General features: G+C 36.9%; 1 long non-coding RNA gene across 1 annotated transcript in view; it reads left to right on the top strand.

Moving 5' to 3' along the window:
- The window catches only part of LOC138141798 (uncharacterized), a 295980-nt gene that overhangs the window by 262462 nt on the left and 7123 nt on the right, over positions 1–26395 (top strand). The window contains exon 2 of the long non-coding RNA XR_011163269.1: positions 9267–9370. This is a non-coding gene — a long non-coding RNA (uncharacterized lncRNA). The remainder of the gene's footprint in view (positions 1–9266; positions 9371–26395) is intronic.

Here is a 26395-nt window from a genome sequence, read left to right as displayed (position 1 = left end):
AATCCTGCCTGAAATACTTATTAACAGTACAACCCTAGGTAAGTTAATTTATTTCCTCTTAGCTCTAGCTTTCTCATCTGCAAAATGGGGATAATAATAACAGTAACCTTTTTTTTTTAAATACAGGGTTGATATAAGAATCAAATGAAATAATGAATGTAAAGTACTTTATAAACCTTAAGGTAATACATAAACGTCAGAAATTTTTCATTCTGATTGAATATGACATTTTAAGTGATTAGTTTTCTTTGATGGGGCAAAGCTACCATTCTAGAGGAGTGATTATAAGTTTCAGTCTATTTTCAAAACACACAAAAACATTGTTTTTTTTTAAAAAGCATCTTAATAGAAATTTATTTAGTCAACATTGCTAATGCTCTTAAATGTCATCAATATTAGAAAAAGTGGGCATGGTAATATACTTACAGAGTTGCTGTGGAAATGAGAATGTTTGAGCCCTGAAAATTCCACTTTGATTTAGCCTGGGCCGAGCTGTTAATAAAAACTTCTTTGCACATTGTGTAGACACAGCACAGCCTTGCTGTATCAACTTTATGCTCCAATAAACAAGACAATAATGACAAATTATCAAAGCAGGCCTCAGATGTGACCCTCAATTGGGAGAGCAGCAATTTAATGAAGACAAAAGCTAGGTGAAAGCTGCTAATATCATTTACTGATAAACAGATTTTCTCAAGAGGCTCCTAGCTCAATCCCCCAAGGACCCATAAACCTGCATAATTCCATTTAAAATATTGTGCAATTCACTAAATTAGTCTTTGAACATCCTTACTATCCAATTACGAAGCCCCAGCATGGACAGAATAATGAAATTTTTCAAACTGTGGAATGCATGTGGTCTTAACAAACTTATGACAAACACTGAAATTAGCTTTCAATTTTGAGGCCCCGGCTGCCTTCTCTTCATGCTTCAAGCCAGTGTTGCAACAAAAAAGCACTATTGCCATGGCTAAGCAGAATGTAGGAAAAATAAATCTTGACTTCCTCAGAATTCACAACACAGTCTACCTTCAGGAAAAAAAATCATAAGAAGTTGAATGATGTTTTTGCATTTGCAAGCTATTTGGTCCGCTTAAAATCTAGTAAAAGCTTTACTGAATAAAGGGCAAAAAATGCCTCCTGGACAGTTCTATCTTCCAGGCAGGCAGAAAAAGGCGAGAGTTTGAGGAAGTGAAATTTATTTCTGTTCAAGCATTGCAAGCTACATTATTAAAGTCATTTGTCATGCTTTGAATATTTCTGCCTGATTCACCATTAAATTGGCCTTCTAATTACCAACTTTGTCATGAAAAGTGGTTGGGACTGCTTCATTCACCAGGAAACTTCAATTCTTTAATCATTACTTGCCCCATATGGGGAAAAAAAGGATACATTTTTATATTTAAACCTTAAAATAAATGATGTGCAGAAAATTATGCTTAAAATATCAAATCACCATAAAATTTTAAAATGTTGATTATTATTTAGAATGTGTCTTTTTGAGTTATGAGCTCATTTGGATGGAGTGGAGCCTTGGTGACATTAACCTATTGTCTCCTTAGATGACAGTCTTGCTGTCACCAACATAACCCCTTGTGGGAGCTCCAGGGACCAACAGGTACCAACCCTCATCTAAAAATGCCAGGAGGCTCCTTTCTCCTCTTCATTTTCACCCACCCCTCAGTTTCCACACTCATTTCACTCAATCTGCAGAAAATATCCAGAATTCATAGTTTTCCATAGACAGCACACTGTGAGTTTTAAGTGGACTGGTTAATGTGAGAGGCTTGGAGAAAAAGTGAGTGTCTTCTATCTGTCTGTCACATATACTTTAAATTCCCAAAGGGTGGTGACTGTGTCCCTTGTATGTCATGTATATTCAGTACCAGAAACAACAATATCACATTGTGGGAGTCACATGAATATTCTCATCAGGTTGGTGATGATAGTGGTTCTATCTGATATAACATTTTATTTACCATTTTTACTGATGCTCTTTGGTTTTATATTACTTTCATTTCTGAATGTAGTCCTTCCACCTCTCAATTCCTAAAGAGTTACCGATTACAACATAGAATAAAATGTAAGAGGAGAAAAAAGTTCAGCCAAACCAATCAGTATATCAACCGAGACTATGCAATGTTCCACAGCCATAGTTCCCCACCTCTGTAAAGCAGGAAAGGAGTTACCTTTTCTTCTCTCCTTTTGAAAGCCAAGCTTAATCCTAATAATTGCAAAGAGTTAAGTTTTTGGTTTTTATTCTTTCCATTTACATAGTTGTGCTGATACAACATTTTAAACTATGTACTGTGATCTCTTCTAGGGTTTCAGGGAAAAAAAAGTATATCCTATTAACAGAGTTGACATAGGAGAAAGATTCATATTTTGGGAACAATCAAGGGTGCTTTTTAAAAATAGCATTTAAAATGATATCATTTTTAAAACATAATCTTTATTTCCCAACACACCTCTCCCTCTTTACCTTCCCAGAAGGACATTCCTTATGATAAAGAAAAATGAAAAAAAAGTTCATCAAAACTAATAAGTATATCAAAAAATTTTGTCATTATATGCAATGTTCCATATCTGTCATTACCTAACTCTGCAAAGAAGGACAGGAAGGTCTATTATAATTATCTTTTGGAGACCCAGTTTGGTCCTTACAGGTTTGCAGATTTCATTTCATTTTTTTATTTGTTCTTTCCAATTACATTGTTGTAACCATTGTGCACAGTTTCCTTTGTTCTGTTTACTTGACTTTGCACTAGTTCAGATGTTTCCCCATGCTTCTCTCTATTCATCTTATTTATCATTTCTTACAGTTCAGAAATACTCCATTAAAGTCAAGTACTACAATTTCTTTAGTCATTACCCCAACTAGAACCTAAGACAGGGCTGCACAACTTAAGGCCTGTGGCTTGCTTGTCATGTCTGGTTGGTCATGTGACAGCTGCCCAAAATCCTTGTGCAGGCCTGATCTAAGAGGAAAGAAAGCATATCTAGGTCCTGTAGTACCAGAGGTGTGAGCTTCTTTAGTTATATATTTCCTATATATATCCTGTATAAACTTGTTTGTTCCCACTCTTCTCTGAGAGTCCTTACTCATAGTTACTATGAATATTTTTTGGAGTTTACTTTAGTTTATGGGTGAGAGCAATCCTTTATAGCTAATGTTCTTGCCATCTTACTAAATGCCTTTGATTTGGGCTAATTGTACCTATTAACTGATTATTAAAGGTAAGCTCACTGGTAGGGACTCAAGGTCTATTTATCTATCATTGTCTTTCTCTCTATAGTCATCTATATCTAGATATTGATATTCCTATAGCTATAGATTTATCTAGATATAAATATCTATGTACATTATCTATCATCTATCTATTCACTGATCTATTTATCTATACATCCATCCCTATCTATCTATTGAGAGAGAGAGAGAGAGAGAGAGAGAGAGAGAGAGAGAGAGAGAGAGGGAGAGAGGGAGGGAGAGAGTGAGAGTGTAGTTGTCATCCCCTCATACCCTTGAGAATTCAACCTGTAAATCTGAAAACTAAAGTTGGAGAGAGGGTAGCCCCAGAGGGGTGTTACACTTCAAAGTAAATCTGAGATATTAAAACACCTTAGGGAAATTCAAGATCCATTTAAAGGTATGGTTGCTTATGCTTAATTTTTTAATTAATTATGAAAGCCTCCCTTGAAAATTGTTCCAACCTTATTGTACACTATTCTCCTCCTACTTGACGGTCCAGCCAAACTATCCTGCTTTCTGTTTCTTGCACAAGACATCCAATCTCCCTTCTCTATGCTTTTGCATTGGCTGCCCCCCCACCCCCATTTACATTTTAGAATTTCTCACTTCCTTCAGGCCCTGTTTGGGATGCCTTAAAGAAGCCTCTCCTGATACCACAAGCTACTAGTGCCCACCCCTCCAAAAGAAAAAAATTACTCTTTATTCTGTCTCTGTCTTTCCCTGTCTCTATCTTGTATCTTATTTTAGACTATAACTTATAGGCCTCCTAAGGGCAAGGGGCTGTTTAATTTTTGCCTTTTTTTCACCAGGACCTAGCAAAGTGTCTGGCATATAGCAGGAACTTAATAAATGCTTATTGATTGATCACTTCTGCATTGGTAGAAATAAATCTTGGCTTGTTAATCAAATAATAAGTAAACACATTTCAGTGCTCATGTTTTACTTTAGTTGGAAGCCAAAGGAACCCATGACACTAACTTTTCAGGTCCCCGGGATGCTATTTAGAATCCCGGAAAACAAAGCAAACAACCAGTCTTTGGAAGTAGTATGGTAAGGACTTGAAGGGGAGTGAGCTTAGCTTCTTGAATATAATATACTGGGCTGACAGTGTTAATTTAGCTGACAAAGCTATCATCTGATTTACAGTCAGTAATTAGATCTAGCTCTGCCTTTGGCAGATATAGGTTCAACCTGACTTCATGGTTTTTCTAGGGAGCCACAGGTCCTATCTCCAACTATTTTTCTTACATCTTTACTGTGGGTAAAGGATTCTTACAGCTTTACTCCAGGATTCTACTTAATGACAGTATTTTAGACCATGAACATACCTTAACAAAACTCAGGAGCACAAGGCTCCCCTAGTGGATAAATGAACATTTTTGCCTATTGACTTGCTAGGCTTTGTGTATGATGACCCTGTATCAATGAAATTTGCCTAGACTGATCCATGTAAAAAGTTGAATTCTCCTTCCTTCTAGATGGATATAAAAACAAAGTAAAATAGTCAAAACAGAATCATGGGTTATGAGCTTAGCCTACAGAACACAAAGCAAAATAGAAACTTAGAAGATGTGTCAATTTCATCAATTAAGATAGCCAGAATGGATAATGTAGCACTGATCATTATTTTTTAATTAGTGGACCTGAATAGTCTCAATCTGGTTATCTTTGATGATCATGTTAAGCCAGAAAATGACTAGAACTCCACTTTATACTCTGTAGGCATAACTTCATGGAAAATTGCAAAATAGTTTCATAGGATCATAAATAATAAAATCACAAATCTAGAAAAGACTTCAGAAACTACCTAGTCCAACCCCTTAATTTTATAGGTGAGGAAATTGAGGCCCAGGGAGATTAATGTTAAGATTTCTTTAGTTTCATACCCACGATTACCTAATTTTGGTTTTGCAGGATGGCAGAGCCTCAAAATTCAATAACAATAAAAATAACAACTCACATTTATATGTCACTATAAAGCTTACAAGACCCTCAGTTGTGGGTCTGGGACCACTGAATTTAACTAATGAGATACACAAGGACCATGTGTGTCTAGCTTCAGATTCACCATAATTTTGTCGTGAGGGTATAGATTTTTTTCTTGAAGCTATTTGTTATTGCTACTTTAAAAAATTTAAGGTGATCAATTTATTTTAGGACTATTGTCACTGTGTTTGAAATTACAGACCAATAAGTAAAATCAATAACTGAAGGATATTGGTAAAAGAAAATGAAAAAAAAAGAGACTTTTTTCCAGATAGAGAATGTCCCAGATAGAAGCTAGAGAAGTCTTACAGGTGAATGAAAACATTGTTAAAACTAGGTGTTGAGAAAAAAGTGAGTGCTAAAAGGCCTCATTTTTAAAAATTAAAATATTAAATAAAAATTTAAATTTTTTTTAAAAAAAAGTTAATATCTGAGAATCATTGACTGGAGTGTCACAATTTTTTTTTCATGTCGCCAAGAAGAATACGCACAAAGAAAGGAATCATCTAAAGGGATTAGTTTATAATTTAAGTCCATAAAGCCCTGAGTTATTTAGTGCTTCAAAGTGTCCTTGTGAGCAAATAGGAAACTAATTAACATCTGTTAGGTAAGATAGGTGTAATGAGTGACCTATAAAAGGAGAAACTATAAAAATGAGATGATATTCATGGGTAACTTATGTAATCTCATGACTTTACAGTCACATCTTCACTGTGTCAAATACTCTGAGGGTCACTCTATCAGTAAATTCTCCCTTTAAAGAGAACTTTAAACTTTAAAGAGAACAGTATTATAAATTTTAAAAGTAAACCAATCTGAATGGGACCAAGGTATTGAATCTTAGAGTGAGTTGGGGAAAGAAGCAGAAGAAATGTTGACCACCGGTAAAAATGTAAAGGTAATTTGACCCATTTCTTTTCCTTTGCTAGATTAAGAAATCTGCTAAGTTAAAGCAGAATTGTATTGAAAGGGAGCCACAATGTTTTGTATTACTGGCCTCCAAGAAACACAACAGCCTAAAAGGGTTTTTATACTTCCTCTCTGACTCTGGAATTTGCATAGTAGGAACCAGTTGTGACAAGCTTGAACACCTCATTTAACTTGTCTGAGTCTTGTTCCCTCATCACACCTCCTATCAGTCACATATTATACCTATCCTAAGAGGTGTTGATTTGTTGACAATGTTAATAATAATAAGTGACAAATAAGGCACTTTAATAATTGTGTCATTTGAGTCTCAAAATAACCTTTTGTGAGTATTTAAACTGAGGCCCAAAGGTTTGGAGATACTGAAGTACTCAGGACCTTGGAGACTTAATTTGTAAATCAACTTTTAAATGTTTCTTTTATAAACACATTTCTCCACAATGTTTTTAGGCTTAAGTCTGACAGAAACAATTCTATTTAGAATCTCATTATTATATATTGAAGTCATTTACAGCTTGGAGAGAACCCAAACTGGTGTAGTCCTCTATCCCTTTGCCATGAATCTACCCCAATACTGTATGATTTGAGGTGTTAAAGGAACATTGAACAAAGAAAACATATGTTAAATGCAGTCTAGGTTAAAATTCAAGAATGGTAGCCTAATAAAGCTGCCTGGATCACTCCACTTATTTCTGGAGCAAAGGAACCTCCTCTCTTCCATCTATATTTTAATCATTTCTTGATGGAGATGGATAGGGTCCAGCCCAGTCACTTCACCTTGGTGGGAAGGCAGTGAACCAGACAAATAATTGCTCTGTCTCAAAAGATTGGGTGCCACCTTCAATCTATTTCCTCAAGAAAGGCTTCTTTCTCCTTGCTCTATTATTTAAAGATTTTTGAAACAGCTTTTTAGAGTAAAGTTATATCTTGCTGATTCTAGAGAGATGAGTTTTTTCTTTTTTATATTTATATATATAGTATATAAAAATATATATATATATATAATATATCCTTCTTGGTGATGAAAAAATTTGATACCCTTCTCAGTGACTCCAAGACAATAAAATGTGAACCAAGTTCCTTTTATTTTACTTTTTGCTTATTATTTGGTCGTGTTCAACTCTTTGTGATTGCCTTTGGGGTTCTCTTGGCAAGCATATTAGAGTTGTTTGCCATTTCCTTCTCCAGCTCATTTTACCAATGAGGAAACTGAGGCCAACAGGGTTAAGGGACTTGCCCAGGGTTTCACAGACAGCTAGTAAGTGTCCAGATTTGAATTCAGGAAGATGAGTCTTCCTGACTTCAGGACTGGTACTATATCCACTATGCCACCTGGCAGCCCTCTTATTTTAGTACCCTTCTATTAAAACCTTGATTGAAAGATGGTTTTATTCACTTAAAGACCTATTTTTTCCTGGTTATTTTCTGAGTTTCTTTTTATCAGGGAGACTTTATCTCCCCCTATCCTTCTTCCTTCCTTCCTTTCATTTTCACAGTCATTAATTTCACCTAAAAATGATTATTGTACCATAACCCAAACATAAAATGCCTTAAAAGCCCTTCCCTACAGATTAAACTATGACCTTCCAATTAAATGGCAAATTAGGTTCAAGGACAATTGATACATCAGTGGCAAGGTTTTATTGTATCTGATTATATTGTATCATAGGGTTGCCAGATGACAAGGCAGAGGGCAAGGAAGCAGAAAGCCTGGGAGAGATCTTAAGCCAGTGAAAGACCTTGATTTCAGGAAGTATGACCAAAGTGTTAAGTCCAGCAGCCTTTAAGCAAAGAGGGAAAGTGGGCAGTGACTTAAATGAGGCAGGAGAAGGAAAAAGAAAGAGGTTCAATCAGGAGGGAACAAGCACTTTAGGGCAAATAAAAGAACCTAGACCTGCCAAGTTAGCAGTGGAGGATTTAAAAAAAAAATAAATGATGATCTTGCTTTTTTTTAATATCAATGCTCTGAATCTTTTTATCATACCTAAAGAATTGTTAATTCATCTTTCATGAATACATTAGAGCAGGAGGGTTTTCCCATAGGCAAAAGCATTATACTTATTTGCAAATGTCTTACATAATGATGTGAATGCTATGCATAGAGATATGTTTTGGTGAAAGGTTAGCAGCAATGCCAAGAGCTTTTCATTGTCTCCTTAAATACTCAACTGTAACAAAAAGGAAAGAAATCAGGTTCTTTTTTTTTTTTGCCAGCCATTTTTCAGTTGTTGGGAAAGGTTGGCACATGTCTTTAGAATTCAATAGACTGGTTGATTAGACTGATTATTGACTGATGGATAGGCAGCATTTGTTGCTTACCTAAATGCAACCTGCTTCATCTTCTAATAACTTTATTTTTTAAAAAATCCGTTTATTCAGGAAACAATGCCAGATTTTTATTGGCTCTTCAAAAGTGTTATTAATATACCATAGAGTGAAAATGAAACTGGAAATCACAGCTGCAGACCCAGAATTTATTGTCATCGTTTTATTTTGCTTATTATGGCCTACTCTAGTCTAAGGGTGCTCTTGCAGCAGCAGATGCTGAATTCATGAAGAGTTACATAAGGATCTTGCTGTCAAACATAAAAACAACCCATTTAGTGCCTGTTTTGCATCTACATAGGAATTTCCCTTTCATTATCCACCAGCTCCTAGAAGCTTATTATAACCATTGTTTAATTTGTGCTTGGGTTTTACAAATGACACTTGTACAAGCCTCATGGGGCTCCTGACAGAAGCAGGGTTCCTCTCCTTCCTCCCCTTGTGTCATTTCTTTTGTGAACCTTTATAATTAGCCACTTAACAAACTGAGGAAAATGAACCTTTGGCTGCAAAGTGCACCTTCAAGTTTAGTCAACCACATGGCTAAAGCAGATAGATGGGGGGAAAAAAGTCCTTAAATCAAGGTTCGTATACCTGAAGGGTTAAAAAAAAATTCCTCAGGGACTAATGGTCCAAAACAGGGACAAAGGAAGTGATCCTTGGGATGGCAAACTATCCAAACAGATATTAGCATAATCAGGGTACAGAATGTTAGAAAATGCGCATATATTGCCAATAGTACTAATGACTATTTCTACTTCATTCTTCTCCTTTGCAGGGGGGGACATGCAGGAAACTCAGAAATTGGCCATTTTGTTAAGAAAACAACAACACTCTAACTTTTCAGTTACGGGTATAGAAAATGGACTCAAATCTTAGCTGGTAAGTATTCAGTATGGAAAATGACACTCTTTTAAGCCCTTAATGAAGGCAAGCACATTTGTAGTGGTAATTTGTGGAAGGGAATTTAAAAGTAAGGTACTATCTATAATGATAATTATTTCTGGATTACTAATTAGGTTTCTAAATGTGTACCTCAGAGAACATGTAATCCCAATGTCCAATATGCATAAAAGAACCGTTTAAATTCACAAATTCCTACAAAATTTCATCTTTCATGTATACCGATTTACTTTTTTATAGCATATTAACATAGTGTTTTATATTTAATTTTCTAAATTATTAAATAAAGGGAAGAAAAAAAATCTCTACCCCCATTTCTCCTAAGGACTTACTTCAGCAGAATACTGGATATTTAGTACCTTATTCAATAAATGAAATTCATGTAATACCAATTTCCTTAATGTTAGCTCACTATTCTTCATCTACCTTTTCTCATTGTTAATTTTTTTAAAAAAATACTTTTTAAAGCTTTTCTTAGTTATTATCCCCTTAATTTGAAAGATGAAGCTACCCTGATTTAATGCCATATCTAAGTAAAAATGCATAAGAAGATTTTTATGCCCAAATGAGGAGAGGTGAAGAATTTCTGCTTAATAAAAAAAGTTCTGGAAATTGGAGTTCTAGAAGATGAAATTTTTCAAGATGATGTACCACTTTCTTTATGATGATATCAGGATCTTTTGCAACTAGAGGACGATAGAATAGAGAGGACAAACTTCCCTTTGTTGGGGTGGTCAATGAAATGAAATATATGAGGAAAAAAACCCCCCACAACTACTAATTTACATAAATTCAAACAAATCTTATTTGCATTTAAAAACAAGCATTATTTTTAGAGAAACTTTTTTTTGTGTGTCATACTCCTGGAGAAGTATAAATGTTTTCTCTTTGTTCAAAAAAGGAAAAAAAAACCCTAAGTCTATAAACTTTAGGCCAACGAGCGTGTCTCCTGCAGAGGTTACCCATAAAGAGGGTTAGGGTTGCTCTGGAGACCCCAAAATACCAACAGGCCTGGTCCTGCCAAATGAATTCGACTCGAGTCTTCTCAGCCAAAGAAAAGTAAAATTTATTAAAAGTTCACTTGCATTAGACACAGAGTAAGTCTGTGCTAGGTCCTTCTATGGTGCTCTCACCATTCTATGGCGCTCTCACAAACATGGAGACAAGACAGGGAGGGTCTTATGTACAGAAGGTGGTAGAAAGAATCTAGGGGTGGTCTAGGGGAGGAGTTAGGGGAGGGTCTTCAGGAGGAGTTAATGAGGTCAATGAGTGATTAAGGGTGGGAGGCCACCTGGAGACCACAAACAATCGTGGGCTAGGCCAGTTCAAGGGTGGGAAGTAGATGAACAGTACTGGCTACTGCTAGTAACTAGGCTAGAGTTAGTAGTTAGTAATTAGTAACTACCGTGTTTCCCCGATAATAAGACCTATCCTGAAAATAAGCCCTCCCCTTACTGTGTAAGATTCCTATAAAATAAGCCCTCCCCCGAAAATAAGCCCTATTGAGATTGCTACTGTAGTGAAGGTGATCCCCTGCACTACACGCTACATTACGGTACCCTCTGTATGCACCATCCCTCCCTCCCTCCCCGGGTGAAACTTTATTGAATTCATTATTGAATAAAGGTACATTTTTTGCTCACATTTACCTGTTTATTAAAATTGCTGTCAATGTTCATTAAAATAAGCCCTCCCCTGAAAATAAGCCCTCTGGTGTTTTTCTGTCCAAAAAATTTAATAAGACAGTGTCTTATTATTGGGAAACACAGTAGGCTAGAGGTCTGGGCCCAGACACAATGTAAGGCTTATTGCCTCATGCAAATGCCTCATCAAATGAGATGATTTAAAGAGAGTCCAAGGGAGGTTCCCAGAGCCTGTACCTCAAGGAATCAAGGAGAGGTCAAGGGGATTCCCAGAGCCCATACCTCATCATCTTGGACTGATACAAAGAGCTATACAATGAAATGGCAATCACAGAAGCCAACACAGCTCAACAGATTTATTAGTTTACTAAAATCAGGGAGAAACAGAGACAGAGACACAAACAGAGAAAAAGAGAGACAGAAAAATAGAGACAAAAAGAAGAGAAAGAGGAAGAGGGGAGAGAGAGACAGAGATAGAAAGAAGAGAGAGAAAATAGTGACATAGACAAAGAATATCTATTAAGAGCTTCCTAATACGTCAGACTTGGTGCTAAGTGATGCGTACAGGCTCTGGGAACCCCCTGGAGCTCTCCTTGGATCTTCCCACTTGATGAGGCATTTGCCTGAGGCTATAAGCCTTTCATTATAGCTAGGCCCAAATCTCTTCCTCTTGCTAGCCTAGCCCTCCATTGTCCATCTACTCCCACCTTTGAGCCTATCAAAATGGCTATACCAAATCAACTGTTACACCCTTGAACTGGCCTAGCCCGCCATTGTCTGTGGTCTCCAGGTAGCTTCCAGCAACTTCACTCATTTAGTGGAGTTTGACCTCATTAACTACCCTCCCCAAACTCATTACTGGAGTCTGATCTCATTGACTCCTCCTGAAGACCCTCCCCAAACTCCTCCCCTAGACCACCCCTGGATTCCTCCCATAACCTTTCTGTATATAAGACCCCATCTTGCCTCCATGTGGTATGAGAGCGCCATAGGATTTTCTAGCACAGACCTGCTCTGTGTCCAATACAAGCCTTACAAATACTGAGGCTCCTTAAGAGTCTACCCAACATGGTGAACTTTTAATAAACTTTGCTTTTCTTTGGCTGAGAGAAGGCTTGAGTTGAATTCATTCGGCAGGACCCAGCGTGTTGGTATTCTGGGGTCTCAAGCAATCCTAAACTCCATACCTCTTCACTAAGTACTCAGGATACATACATTGTAAAAGCCAGCAAGATTTTGTCTTTGCCCTCAGGGAGCTTATATTCTAAAGGGATATGGAAAAACATAAAGAAGTGTTAGAAATGGTGAGGTAGGAGAGATTCTAGTAAGTCTCCCAGCTAAATAGGGTAAAAAAAGATAACCAATCAGAGCTTAGAGTAGAGTCCCAGTTTCTGGTGGGGCAAAATGGTCATGGAGTATAGTTGTCATGGTAGGGAGACTGTAGGGAGTACTATAGATAGAACTTACCTAGATTTCATCAAAACCTTTGAAAATAATAACAAACAGTTACATAAATGTGTTAAGGTTTACAAAGCACTTTACAGGCTACTGCATTTGATCCTCATAACAATCTTGTGAGGCAGGTGCTATTATTCTTATTCTTTTTTTTTGCTTTTTGGAGAGAGGAAGCCAGGACAATTGGGGTTAAGTGACTTACCCAAGGTCACATGGCTAATAAGTGTTAAGTGTCTGAGGCTGGATTGGAACTCAGGTCCTCCTGACTCCAGGGCTGGTACTATATTCACTGTGCCACCTAGCTGCCTCTGTTCTTATACTTATTTAATAAATGAGAAAACTAAGGCTTGAGAAAAGTAAAATGACTTGTATAGTATCACTCAACTAGGAAGAGTCGGAGGCAGGATTTATCTGGATCTTCCTGGCTCTGAAGTCAGCTCTTTATCCTTTATACCATTTATATCATTGCAGACCAGAGATGCATTTCAGACAGTGGTAGTTAGCTGGATTCAGAATTGGTTGCGTGGCTAGTACCCAAAAGTAGTTATTAGTAGTCAGTTGAGGGCAGTTAGGTGGTGCAGTAGATAGAACACCAAGTCTGGAGTCAGGAAGACTCATATTCATGAGCTCATATCTGGTGTCAGACTCTTATTAGCTGTGTGACTATGGGTGAGTCACTTAACCTCTGTTTACTGCAGTTTCCTCATCTGTAAAATGAGCTGGAGAAGGAAATAGCAAATGACTTCAGTAATTTGTGAACAAAGCCCCACAAGGGATCACAAAGAGTAATCTACTTGACAAGAGATCTCCAGTGGAGTCCTTCAGAGAGTTGAACTTGGGTTAACATTTTTATATACGACATAGACAGTGGCCTAGGTGAATTCTTCTAAAATTTATAGATGACACAAAGCTGGAAGGGAGGAATAGCTAATGCCTAGGATGGCATGGCAAGGGTCTATTCTTAGGATAAAAAAAAATCATTGAATACTCCCTTTTCTCTCTCAAAACCTCTTATCACCACGTCTGTAGCAGCAAGCACCCCAAGCATCCCCAGGGTTTGCTGCCAATACAGGTTCTTGGATCTGCTTTGAGAAAGGAAAGCAACTCAAAATGGGTTAACAAGCTTACTTTAATCAGTCAGATACGTATCATTTACCTAGTTCAGGGGAAAAAGGTCAGCACCCCGAACTTCAAAGTATACAGGCAGAATTATCAAGACAGAAACAGATCAAGTAGACAGCTTTCCAAACTGTCCAGCCATTACATCCATACTAAATCAACATCTGTGTTTCAACATCTGGGTTTTTCAAAGCCAGGGGGCTCTGGACAACGGCTTCCCAGAATCCAGATCAAATCACAGAACACTTCTCAAAGTGAGCCCCAAAACAAAGCTACACATTAGGGCTTATATAGCCTTCTCCTGGCTCAGAGAATGTAACAACCTTCTGGACCCACTGGTCAATCAAGAAGTATCTACTGAAAAACAAGCCTCCCACCCCAGGCTCCAGATGCACTTTAGCCTAGGGGCAGGGAAGATCTTTAAAATTTATATTCCCATTACAACATCCCATTTTCTCCTCCTTCCCTCCACTTATTTTTTTTAAAGCAATTGCAGTTAAGTAATTTGCTCAAGGTTACATGGTCAGTTTTTTTTGTGTGGGTGTTAAGTATCTGAGGCTGTAACCGATCCCGGGGTCTCCCGATTCCTGGGCCGGTGTTCTTACTCACTGTGCCACCTAGCTGCATCTTTTCCTCCACTTTCTAAGAAAGAGATGGCTTTTCTCCTCAACAAGGCCAACCCCAGTACTGGTATCTTTAAGGGAAGCTTGCTTAGGGGAGGCTTGCTTGTAGGAAGGCTTTCACGTCTTTTGCTAATTTCTAATTAGGCACCAAGTCAGGAGGGTTGTGATGCCTTCTGGCTCTGAGAAGTTATTCTGAGTTGGTACTTTGCTTTGGGGGCTCCTTTATGAGAAGGATCTTGTACTACCCTGGTTGAGATTCTAAGTGACCAGTATGTTCAGAGCTCCCTGATTGCTCAGAGGTAAAGGCTCCCTCAATCCAGGAGTGTATGTAAAGTGTCTAGTTGATTCAGGCAGTTTGTTGGTCTTTATTTCTCTGCTTGTATTCTCTCTATTTATATTTTCTCTCAAGTTCAGGGTGCTGACTCTTCCCCTGAACTAGTGAATGTAATTAAAAAAGACTGATAACCCCTTAAACAGCTATCTTTCCTAGTAAAGCAGATCTAAAAACCTGTGCTAGCAGCTGTGCTGGGTATGCCAGCGTGGTTGCTACCATAGATTATCCCACTTTCATCCCACTTCCCTTCTCTTCAATCTCTCCTAATCTACTGACTACTTACAAAGCAAATGTGATAAAATTTGTAACACATGCTTAGCACAGTGCCTGGTACATAGTATGTATTTTATAAATACTTATTCTCTTCTCTTCTACATATAAATATATCCAAATATATCTTTGCCCATCCTTAAGAAACTCTCACTCTTTTATCCCTTCAGACTGTGAGCCTCTATCTTACCTCCCGTGTATAATAGCCCAACTTCAAGAAAAATCAGTCTGTGCTAATTTCCTCTACACTCACCTTTCAGCCCTTTGTAGTCTTGCTTCTGACTTCATTGAAATTGCAGTTGTTCATTGCAAAGTTACCAAAGATCTCTTAATGACCCAATTCACTGGTTTGTTCTCAGTCTGCATTCTTCGTGAGTTTTTTTCTGTGCTGTTGGCATTGCTCACACCTTCTGTTCCTGGATACTCTCTCCTCTGTAGGTTTTAATGACAGTCTTTCTTTTTTTTGGTTCTCCTTGTTCTTTTCTGATCACTGCAATTTTATTTCCCTTTGCTGAATAGTTAAGCACATTCCAGCCCCAAACCATGGAGTGGAACAGTAAGCCTGTCCTATGTCTGCTTCCCATATTCTGCCTATCTTCCCATCTATAGTTTCTCTCTTAGGGATTTCAGGTCCTAAAAATACAATTGTGATCTCATTGCTTGTTGAATATTTCTGAATAGATTTTCTGTAGGTATCTCAAATTCAACATGTCAAAAAGAAAACTCATCATTTTTCTCCTAAAACAATCTCTTTAATTGCCCAATTTCCATAAAAGGCAACACCCTCCCTTTAGTCTCCTAAGTTTACAAACTTTGAGTCATTCTTAACCCTTCCATCTCCCTTACCCTTCATATCCAATCAGTTGCCAAATTGTGTTAATTCAGCTTCTTTAGTATCTGGCCCCTTCTCTTTACTCACATGGCTACCAGTAGTTCAGCCCCTTATCACTTCTCTCCAGGACTACTGCAATAGCCACCAAATTGGACCTCAAGTCTCTCCTCCCATCTTTCTGACCATATCACTGCCTTCCTCAAGAAGCTCTAAGCAGGGGATTCCTAAATTGGAGTTTGAGAACTTTAAAAAAAATATATTTTTTGATGACCATTTCAATATAAAGGACTTTCTTTATAATCTGATGTATTTTATTTATGCATTTAAGCACATTATTCTGAGAAGAGGTACATTGGCAGTAATGTGTATTGGATAGGGCCTGTTCCAACTTTCAATGTGAGCATTTATACCTCAGAAATCAGCAAATGCTACAATCAAGGCTTGATTTATTGTTCCGTTGATTGTCTAGACTTAATTAAGAAAGTGATAGAGAAAATGGCAATAATGCAGATTAAACTTAAGTGTGTTATGGAAAAAAAAAGTGTCATGGACACATCATCCCCACCTTCCAGAGAGTCACCTATTACATATTTACCAAAAAAATCTTAAGTTTTACTTTCCCCATCTAGAAAATAGATGTAATGACACCTATATTTTTTACCTCCCAAGACTGTTGTGAGAATAAACACAGACAAGCATATATAGTACTTTGCAAATTATAAAGAGCTATCAAGAGATCAATTATATTTATAGATTCAGCATATTCAGCTCTCATCAGACTACAGAAGCAGGAGCACTATCTTCATTTTGGTTGTCCCATTTTAGGAAAGGAGAAGGGAAAGGAACAAACATTTATTGAAGCACCTACTATGTGTCAGCTACTGAGCTCAGCTTTTTACTGATATTATCTCCTTTAATTTCCCCAACAATCCTATGAGGTAGATGTTATTATGCTCACCACTTTGCAGTTGAGGAAACTGAGGCAGACAAAGGTTAAGGGATTTTCCCAGAATCACCCAGCTCATAAGAGTTGAGGGTAGATTTGAATTTAGCTCTTCCTGACTTGAGGTCCAGTGCTCTCTATCTATAGTAATAACCTGGAGACCTTCTGAAGAAAAGAAAATTGGAATTTCTTCAAAATTATAAGACATGGGCTATATAAAGGTAATAAGTAAGAGGGGAGATTTGAATTCAGTTCTCTTACTCCAGATGCAGTGTTCTTTCCAGCATACCACACTGCCTCTCTAGCTAACTTCTATCATAGGGTAGAGGGTTTAATTCTTCTGTCAGTCACATATCCTCTTGTCCCTACTCATTTCATACCTTCTACATCTGTCTCCACATTAACTTCAAATGTCATGAGATTCATTAGGTGACACAAAAACATAACCTGAGCTCTCAATAGTGGGCTTTTCAAACAGGATATCACTTCTATTTCCCTAATTATTTGGTATCTGGTACTGGGGATCAAATTAAAATTTAAAGTTATAGCATCAGATCCTAAAATATCTCTTTTGGAAGATGGACAATATATTCTGTTTCCTTCATATTTTATCAATTGGTAGTATTAACTGAAATTGTTACCATGACTTCTATGCTTTTTATCATAAAGACATAAGTTTCTATGTCCTTCGTGTTTGGAGGCTCATGTCATATAAATAATAAAGCTAGAAACCAGATCTCAGTGAGCAATATCTTGAACATAGTAGGCATTAAAAACTGCCCACTGAATTAAGGAGAATTGCTTACAAAATATAGCTCTCTCTTCTAGGGACACAACCTAAAGATCCTTCTACCAAATATGGTTAAGCAAAAAAAAATTCCTATATTAGCCATGTTCAAAATGCATGTCTCATTCTGCATTTTGAGTCCATGATCTTTTTAGGAAGTAAGTGACATTCCCTATCACTGGTACTCTGGCATCATGATTGGTCATTGGTCTGATCAGAGTTCTTAAGTGTTTCAAACTTGTTCATTTTCATAATGCTGATGCTATTGTGAGTTGTTCACTTCAATCTGCATTAGTTCATACAATTCTTTCTACATTTCTCTGAAGCTGTGCCTTTCATCATTTCTTACAGGATAAAAAGTATTGTTTTACATTCATGTACTGTAATTTGTTCAGCCATTCCCATGTGGATGGCAATCCCTTAGCTTCCATTCCCTTGTCACTACAAAAAGAACTGCTATAACTATGCAAATGAAACCTTTTCTTCTTTCTGTGATTTCTTTGAGGTATGCACCTAGTAGTGCTACTTCTGGGTGAAAAGGTATGAATAGCTTAGTAACTTTTAGGGTATAATTCCAAATTATTTTTCCAGAGTTACTGGACCAATTAATATCTCTACCAACAGATTACTAGTGTTTGGGGTGGGTACAAGTACTATCTATGATCTTTGAAAATTTTCCCTTTGGGAAAAGTGATTTGGAGCATTTTTCATGAGGTTATTTATAGCTGGGAGTTTTTTCCCTTAAGAACTGCCTGTTTATATCCTTTGGCCCTTTGTCAATTGGAGAATGGCTTAGATGACTGTCTTTTCACATCAGTCTGCAGTAGCTTTCTTTACTATTAGCCACCACCACTCTTGCCTACTGCTATTGGGTTCTATGTACACTGTTAATTACTCTGGTTTCCTGAGGGTCTTCTAATGGCTAGGATGGGCACATTCACTTGGGCACTCACATCTTAGACTATTCACTCTAAGCAGGAAAGAATAAATTCAGAAGAAGCAGTATTAATGGACACAGAATAGAGTCAGGATGTAGCATATCTACCTTCACCTAACCTTCATCTCACAGAAGTCCATGTCTCATCACCAGGAGGGAAAAGAGACTGAGAGATGGAAAGGTTGTCCCTTTTCTATGTGTACTCAGTTCTTGTTCAGGATGTTCTGAGTCATTGTGTTTTCTGGCTCCAAAGCCAATTAGAAGGGAGATTTTGTGACATCACACAGTATCAGTTGACCATTTATACATGGTTCAAAACAGACTTCCAAAATTCCTTATATTGGATTGGAATAAGGATGGGAATATATACCCAAAAGGAAGGGAAAATCCCAGCATGCATCATTATTGGGTCCTCACTCACCCCATTACAAAAACAACAGAAAACTCTAAGCTCTCTGCCTACAGCCTAATAAGGCTGCAATAATAATGATAATGATAGCTTATAGCTAACATTTATATAGCACTTATTATATGCAGGTACTATGCTAAGTGTTTTTACAAATATTGTCTCATTTGATCCTCACATATGCTTGTAAGTTCTGTCTCCTAACAGAACTAAAATTATCTTTTGTTAGTTTTAGGCAAAATGTTCTCCCAGTGAAGTTGGGATTTAGGAAAGGTGACTAAAGAGTGATAGTACGACAATTTAGGAAATGTGCTAGCGTATCATATACTTTCTTACCTTTGACTCCTCTCTTACTTATTTTCCTGCTGTAAAATGCTGAAGTTCTTGGGTCAAGCTAAAAGTGCTAAATTCATGAGACCTTCCTTACCATTCCAACCTTCATTCCTCTCTTCTTTGAATCCTTGCAATCTTAATAGGATTTAAGATCTTCCCCCACCTGTTAATAGGCCTCACGTGGAGCCGAGGGAAACTTGCTTAGGGAAGGCTTGCTTGTAGGAAGGCTTTCACACCTTTTGCTAATTTCTAATTAGATACTGGGTCAGGAGGGTTGTGATACCTTCTGGCTCTGGGAAATGTTTATATACTCTGAGTTAGTGTTTTGCTTTTGGGGGCTTGTTTATGAGAAGGATCTTGTGATTCCCTGGTCAAGATTCCGAATGGTCCCTGACTGCTCAGATACAAAGACTCTCTCAATCCAGGGATGTATGTAAAGGGTATAGTTGATTCAGGCAGTCAGAGCCCTGTCTGTTGGTCTTTATTTCTCTGCTTGTATCTTCTTTGTATTTTCCGTTTGTATTTTCTTTGAAGTTTATGGTGCTCAATTTTCACCTGAACTAGTGAATGTAATTTAAAAAAGATTGTTGACCTCTTAAACAGCTATCTTTCCTAGTAAAGCAGATCTAAAAACCTGTGCTAGCAGCCATCCTGCATATGCCAGTGTGGTTGCCATTACAATCTTATAACAATCTCAAAGTAAAAAAAGACTATAAAAATCTCTGTCACTTTCATTTGGCACTTAGATGCTACCTTTATCACCCCTCATGTACTTCTGTTCTATCTTACCACCTAAGAAAGATCTTCAAAGAAGGAAACATATTTTATACCTATTTGTACTTCCAGAAACTACTACCATGTTTACCACATAATAATCGCTCCAAGTTTTTTAATGATCATTTCATTTCCTAGTGGATAGAGAATTGTCCTAGGAGCCAGTGAAAACGGGGTTCAAATTCTGTCTCTGACACATATTAGCTATGTAGCCCTTGGAAAGACAGGTAATCTTACAGGGCTCTAGACAACTCTCTAAGACCATAAATTGCAGAAAAGGTGCTGATTTGCATTGATAGAGGGAGTTTTCTCACACAGAGTCTTCTATATCAATGAAATTATAAGTCCCTATCCCTAGTTCATGTAATATTCTTAGACCATAGTAGACCTATCAGATTTAAGGAAAGCCTTATCTCACTCATTACATTGAAATGGGGCATCTGCTAATGAATTTCCTAGCTTCTGACGCTGGAATTAACCTGGCAAGGTGGCCATTTTATCTGTAGGAACTTATGAAAACCTAATTAGCTTAATGAAGTGAAGAGGAGGCTGTCAGCAGCCACCTTGGAACTTAATTGAGTACTGATAGCCCATTCACTGTCTAGGAATCATGACCGGCTTTGCAGATATAGAACAAAAGTCAGGACTGACTTTAAGGCTCAGGTAAGGCAGGATAATAAATGTTGTGTTTAGCTTACCTAAAGTGCACACCTGCCCATAGAGCAAATTGTGGTCCACAGTAAGAAAGTTCAAATACATGAGGAGTGAGTATGTATATTTATAAAGAATAATTTTATAAATTTATGATATATAAATATTATTTACATATATTTATATATAATGTATATAAATAAATTTATAAAGAATAAATACTTAAGAATAATATGCTTCCTTTCACCCGGTTTTCTTTTAGGGAATTAAGCATTCCTTAAAGAACTTATAAATCCCTAAGATTCAGATTTTATGACATAGGAATGACTGATTTATTACTGGAGGAGGGGGCTAAATGACATCCCATTGTTCCTGAAAGAGTTAAGAGGCCTCTCTTGCCTTAGAACCATAGTAGTGGTTGGGAGAGGGGAGAAGTGACAGTGGAATGCATCACCTTATTGTTTCTACTTACAACATCCCTGTTAAGTATGAAGGAAATGACAGAGCAATGAAGGCCCCAGAAATCTCAGCAGTCACAGCTAATGCTACTCTGTATTTATGTGTTGCTGTAGACCAGGGGTTCTTAATCTGGGTCCACAGAGATTTCAGTTGGTATCTGAAATCGGGTGGGAAAAATTACATGTTTATTTTCATTAACATCTAATTAAAATTTAGAATTTTCTTAAATTATGAATTTTTAGAAGAAACATCCTAAGAAGAGGTTTACCAGACTACTAAAGAATCCATGATACAAAAAATGTTAAGAACCCCTCATCTACAGTTGAGAAACTACTTCATTTGATCTTTGCAACAGTACTGTGAAGCATATAGGGCAGGCTATTATTCTATCCAGTTCACAGATGAGGAAACTGAGGCCCAGAAAAGTTAAGTAACTTGCCTAATAGCAGGTTGCTATTAAGTGGTCAAACCAGGACTAGAATTGAGGTCTTTTAATTCCCAATCAGTGTTTTCTCTTTGTTCTGTGTCATGTTGTTCTATGATGTACATAAAAGTTAACACAGGCAAGTTTCCTGATGGCCATTGCAGAGTTTTGTCCATTAGAGGGTGTGGCTTTTGAGGTATTTCATTATTATCAATAAGATTAAAATGTTTACAGAGCCCAGGTTAAGAAACCCTGATTTAAATGCATTAAGGCAACTGTATGACTGTGGTTAGCACTGTATAGTAAAGAGAGCATTGGATCTGGAGACGAGAGTGAGGGTTCAGATTCTGTCTCTGATGCTTAACAACTGTTTTGACTATAGTTAATGACTTCAGCTCTTGAGCTTCAATTTTCTCATTTGTAAAATGGGGATAATAATACTACCTAACTTCACAGGGTTGCTATGAAGGAAATACTTTGTCAATGGTAAAGGGCTATAAAAATGTAAGTTATCATTAGTGTTAGTTTAGAATGGCCCACCACTCTTCTCCCTCCATATCACCTATTCTAAAACTGTCTTTTGTTAGCAATTACCACTTTCATCATGGGGTAGTTTGGCGATCACTTGCCTTGCATTGCTATTTCATACTTCAGTTGTCCCAAACACAATGCTCTGGATACCTTACATTCAATTGGTATGCAATAAATGTTTAATCATGATCATTAATTATGGTCCAAATTGAGCAATTTAACAGGCACTAGTGATAACTTACTAACTGCCCCTTTTTTCCTCTCCCAGAAGTGGAAACATGTTTCTTTATGCTGTGAAAAAGTTTGAGGCCCCTGTCATAACAGAACTATGGGTTTGAATTAGATAATACTGATCTTTCATTTCCAGAGTTTTGTCAAATGAATAATATCCCCAAGATAGGAGATCTATGTAAAAAAACAATGACTGGGTATGGAAATGTTTCATCTTTCCAAAACATTATAACCATTTAGTAATCCTGTCAATTTTGCATATCATTCATTCCCATTGGCAAATGGAGATTTTAAGAATACGGGTCTTAACTACATAAACATGATGAATACAAATAAATTGGACATATTACTCTATCTAGCAGGCGGTATTGATCTATTCTAAAATGCATTATTGGACCAATTTTAAAGCAAAAGAATCAAAGTAATTGATTAGTGGCTGTGGGAATGTTGCCTTCATCAATAGCTGAGTGTATTTCGAACTCTTTTCAGTATGCAATGTAGAGAACTGAACTTCAGTCAAATAAACATCATTTTTAAACAATGACAGGGAAAAAAACCATAGTTCTTTTTTTTCTTTCTTTTTTTTAAAAATTAATTTATTTGTTTACTTTTAGTTTACAAGATTCAGTTCCATAATCCCTTGAGTTTCAAATTCTCTCCCTTTCTCTTCCCCCCAACCACCATGGCGGCATTCAATCAAACATGGGATCTGCAAATACCTTCACATTAAACATTAGTCAGATTGTAAAGAAGGATTATAACTGTTGGAACCAGCAATGGGAAAGAGGAAACAAAACAAAACAAGAAAAAGAAAGAGAGCAGGTAGTTTGCTTCAATCTGTGTTCAAACTCTGTAGTTCTTTCTCTGGATGTAGATATCTCTTTCCATCATGAGTCTTTTGGAGTTGTCTTATAAACTTGCATTGCTGTGTCTGTGATTGAGTACAGATTTCTCCTGGTTCTGCTCTTCTCACTCAACATCAGTTTGTATAAGTCTCTCTAGGTTATTGTAAAGTCCGTCTGCTCCTCATTTCTTATAGCACAGTAGTATTCCATTACATTCATATACCACAACTTGTTCAGCCATTCCCCAATTGATGGGCATCCCCTTGATTTCCAATTCTTTGCCAACACAAAAAGAGCTGCTATGAATATTTTTGTACATACAGGGCCTCTTCCCACTTCTATGCTCTCTTTGGGACACAATCCTAGAAATGGTATTGCTAGGTCAAAGGGTACGCACTTATTTATAGACCTTTGGGCATATTTCCAGATTACTCTCCAGAATAGTGGAATCAGTTCACAACTCTACCAGCAATGCATTAGTGTTCCAATTTTTCCACATCCTCTCCAGCATTTATCATTTTCCTATTTTGTCATCTTAGCCAATCTGACTGGTAAGATGTGGTATCTCAGAGTTGTTTTGATTTGCACTTCTCTAATCAATAGTGATTTAGAGCATTTTTATATGCTTATAGATATCTTTAATTTCTTCCTCTGAAAACTGCCTGTTCATATCCTTTGACCATTTATCAATTGGGGAATGACTTGTATTTGATTTGACTCAATTCTCTGTATATTTTAGAAATGAGGCCTTTATCATTTGTAAAAATTCTGGTTGTAAAAATTCTTTCCCAATTTTCCACTTCCCTCTTAATCTTGGTTACTTTGGCTTTATTTATACAGAAACTTTTAAATTTAATGTACTCAAAATTATCCATTTTGCGTTTTATAATGCTCTCCAATTCTTGTTTGGTCATAAAATCTTTCCTTCTCCATAAATCTGACAGGTAAACTATTGCTTTGCCAGCTTGCTTACAGTATCAGCCTTTATACCTAGATAGTGCACCCATTTAGACTTGATTTTGGTATACAGTGTTAGATATTGGTCTATGCCCAGTTTCTGCCATACTATATTCCAGTTTTCCCAGCAGTTTTTGTCAAATAGTGAGTTTTTATCCCCAAAACTGGGGTCTGGTTTATCAAACAGTAGATTACTATAGTCATTGACTGCTGAGTCTCTTGTACCCAATCTATTCCATTAATCTACTACTTTATTCCTCAGCTAGTACCAAGTAGTTTTGATGACTGCTGCTTTATAATACAGATTAAAGTCTGGTATAGCGAGGCCACCTTCCCTAGCATTTCTTTTCACTAATTCCCTTGATATTCTAGACCTTTTGTTCTTCCAAATGAATTTTGTTGCTATTTTTTCTAGCTCTGTAAAGTAATTTTTTGGTAGATTGATTGCTATGGCACTAAATATGTAATTTAATTTAGGTAAAGTTGTCATTTTTATTATATTAGCTCAACCCAGCCATGAGCAACTGATGAAAAACCATAGTTCTAAAAGAGAACAATTTAAGCTCTGACATTTCAAAATTTGGAGTACCTACATTTTATTAAGTAAAAGTTTTAACTACTTTAATTTCTTACCGACAAAATGGATTATCTGGACATCTTGGTTCAACCCGAGTGAGGAGAGGTTAGGCACCAGAAAGGCCACAATGTCAACGGTTTTTCAGGCACAGCCCCTCTTAAAGTCTAATTCAAAAAGACTATTACTATCTCTATTAGTAAAGAGAGTATCTTAATGGCCAAAATTACAAATCCTTTAAGTAAGCTTGCCAATTAGCAGTAAAGTCTTTTCCAACTTGCAAAAACTTTTTCCCTTCAGGGGGTTATTCTGAGAAATGGCTTTCAATATGTTTTAGGGAGAAAAATTAGGAAATAAGCAAAATCAGTTATGGAAACAAAATTTTCCTCCTCAGGTGTCAAAAATATAAATGCTTTGAATGGTAATGCTGCTGCTACATTTAAAAGAAGGGGGTGCTATTGTGATTTGGGTCTTCCCATAGAATATACCATCTTTCTTTTCATCAAGACTACTCCTGACACATATCTGTCTTATTCTATGCATTCCTTTTGCCTCTTAAATTGAATACTTTTTTCCCCTAAGAACTGGATTGATCACTAAAATCTCACATAAACAATTCATTCTTTTCCTCAATAAAATTTTAGTTGGGCCCAGATTGTCTAATTGCATGATTATAAGGCCATTTATGGAGACGAAAAGGTCACATGATAGTTTCAGATATAAAATCAAAGTTAACACAGGTTATATCTATCACTCAGGAAAATCTCCTTTTGATTTAAAAAAAATGTTGCTATCTTTGACAACTTGTTATCTCACGCTCCTCCTCTCTGATTTTTTGTGAGTTAGAGATATTCCTTCTTCTTAAACAGGTCTAGGGGCCCATTGAGCACAAAGCAGCACATTTGATATCAGTCTATTAGCCACCCCCCTCCTTCAGCTCAATGCATATTAATGGAAGTCGTCCAAACTCTTCTTCTCCTCTCCTCACTTAACAAGCATAATAATAAATGAATATTTAAACTAGCTGCAGATATATTAAATGGAAACAAATAGGTTTCATTTGTAACAAGTGCACACAGGTTAATTAACAAGAAGGAGCTTTTGTGTTGAAACAAGACTCCCTGATGCTGTACGTGCAGGTGCCGTTAAGGGCCAATTGAGCTCCATAGGATAATTATGAAGTACCATTGTGCTGTTCCGTTTGTTAACAAAGTGCTGCCTGCAATTTGCCTAAACCTATAAACCATCATCTGTGATCCTCAGCAGCAATTAAGTGACAAATATCTTCTCATAGGAGACTTGGGAAAACAAAAGAGACATGATAGCGTTTAAGGAGCCAGATGGATATTTTAGAATGTCATCTTTGAAGGCCTCTCTTTCAATAACAGTATAAAACTGAAACATATTTGGTACAGTAAAAGGGTGGAGAAGGGAGGGGAGTTATGCTAAAAAAACAAAACAAAACAAAACACCACCACCCTAAACAAATAAGATGGGCGTTCTGAATCATTGAAGGAATGAATTAGAACAGCTTTTGATTCTAAACTCTTGTAGTATTTAACAAGTCTAATAGAGCTATATAAAAATGTAGTTCATTGTAAGACTATTGAGTCCTCTTTCTTGGGTCCTGACTACACCCACAAATTGTGAGCTATGTAAAGGAAAGAAGAACATCTTTGAATTTAAAGGGGAAGAAAGGGCCGAACAAACAGCAGTGTTTTCTCTGGGGTATAAGTAACTAATTAGTTTCCCAGAAATAGCTTATTCCTGAAAATGAGAGATCAGCAAATGCATACTGCCCCCCCACCCCCGTCTCTCTGACCCTTTCTGTCCAAGCTCTGCCATAGCCCCAACTTGTAGGTTATTACTTTCTACC

The sequence above is a fragment of the Petaurus breviceps genome, unplaced genomic scaffold (genome assembly GCF_028583685.1).
Source record: "Petaurus breviceps papuanus isolate PSGF00001 unplaced genomic scaffold, PetGlider_PUasm1.0 90491, whole genome shotgun sequence".
NCBI classification, from domain to species: domain Eukaryota; kingdom Metazoa; phylum Chordata; class Mammalia; order Diprotodontia; family Petauridae; genus Petaurus; species Petaurus breviceps.
Note: the sequence above shows the minus strand (reverse complement) of the source record. Positions and strands in the feature narration are given on the sequence as shown.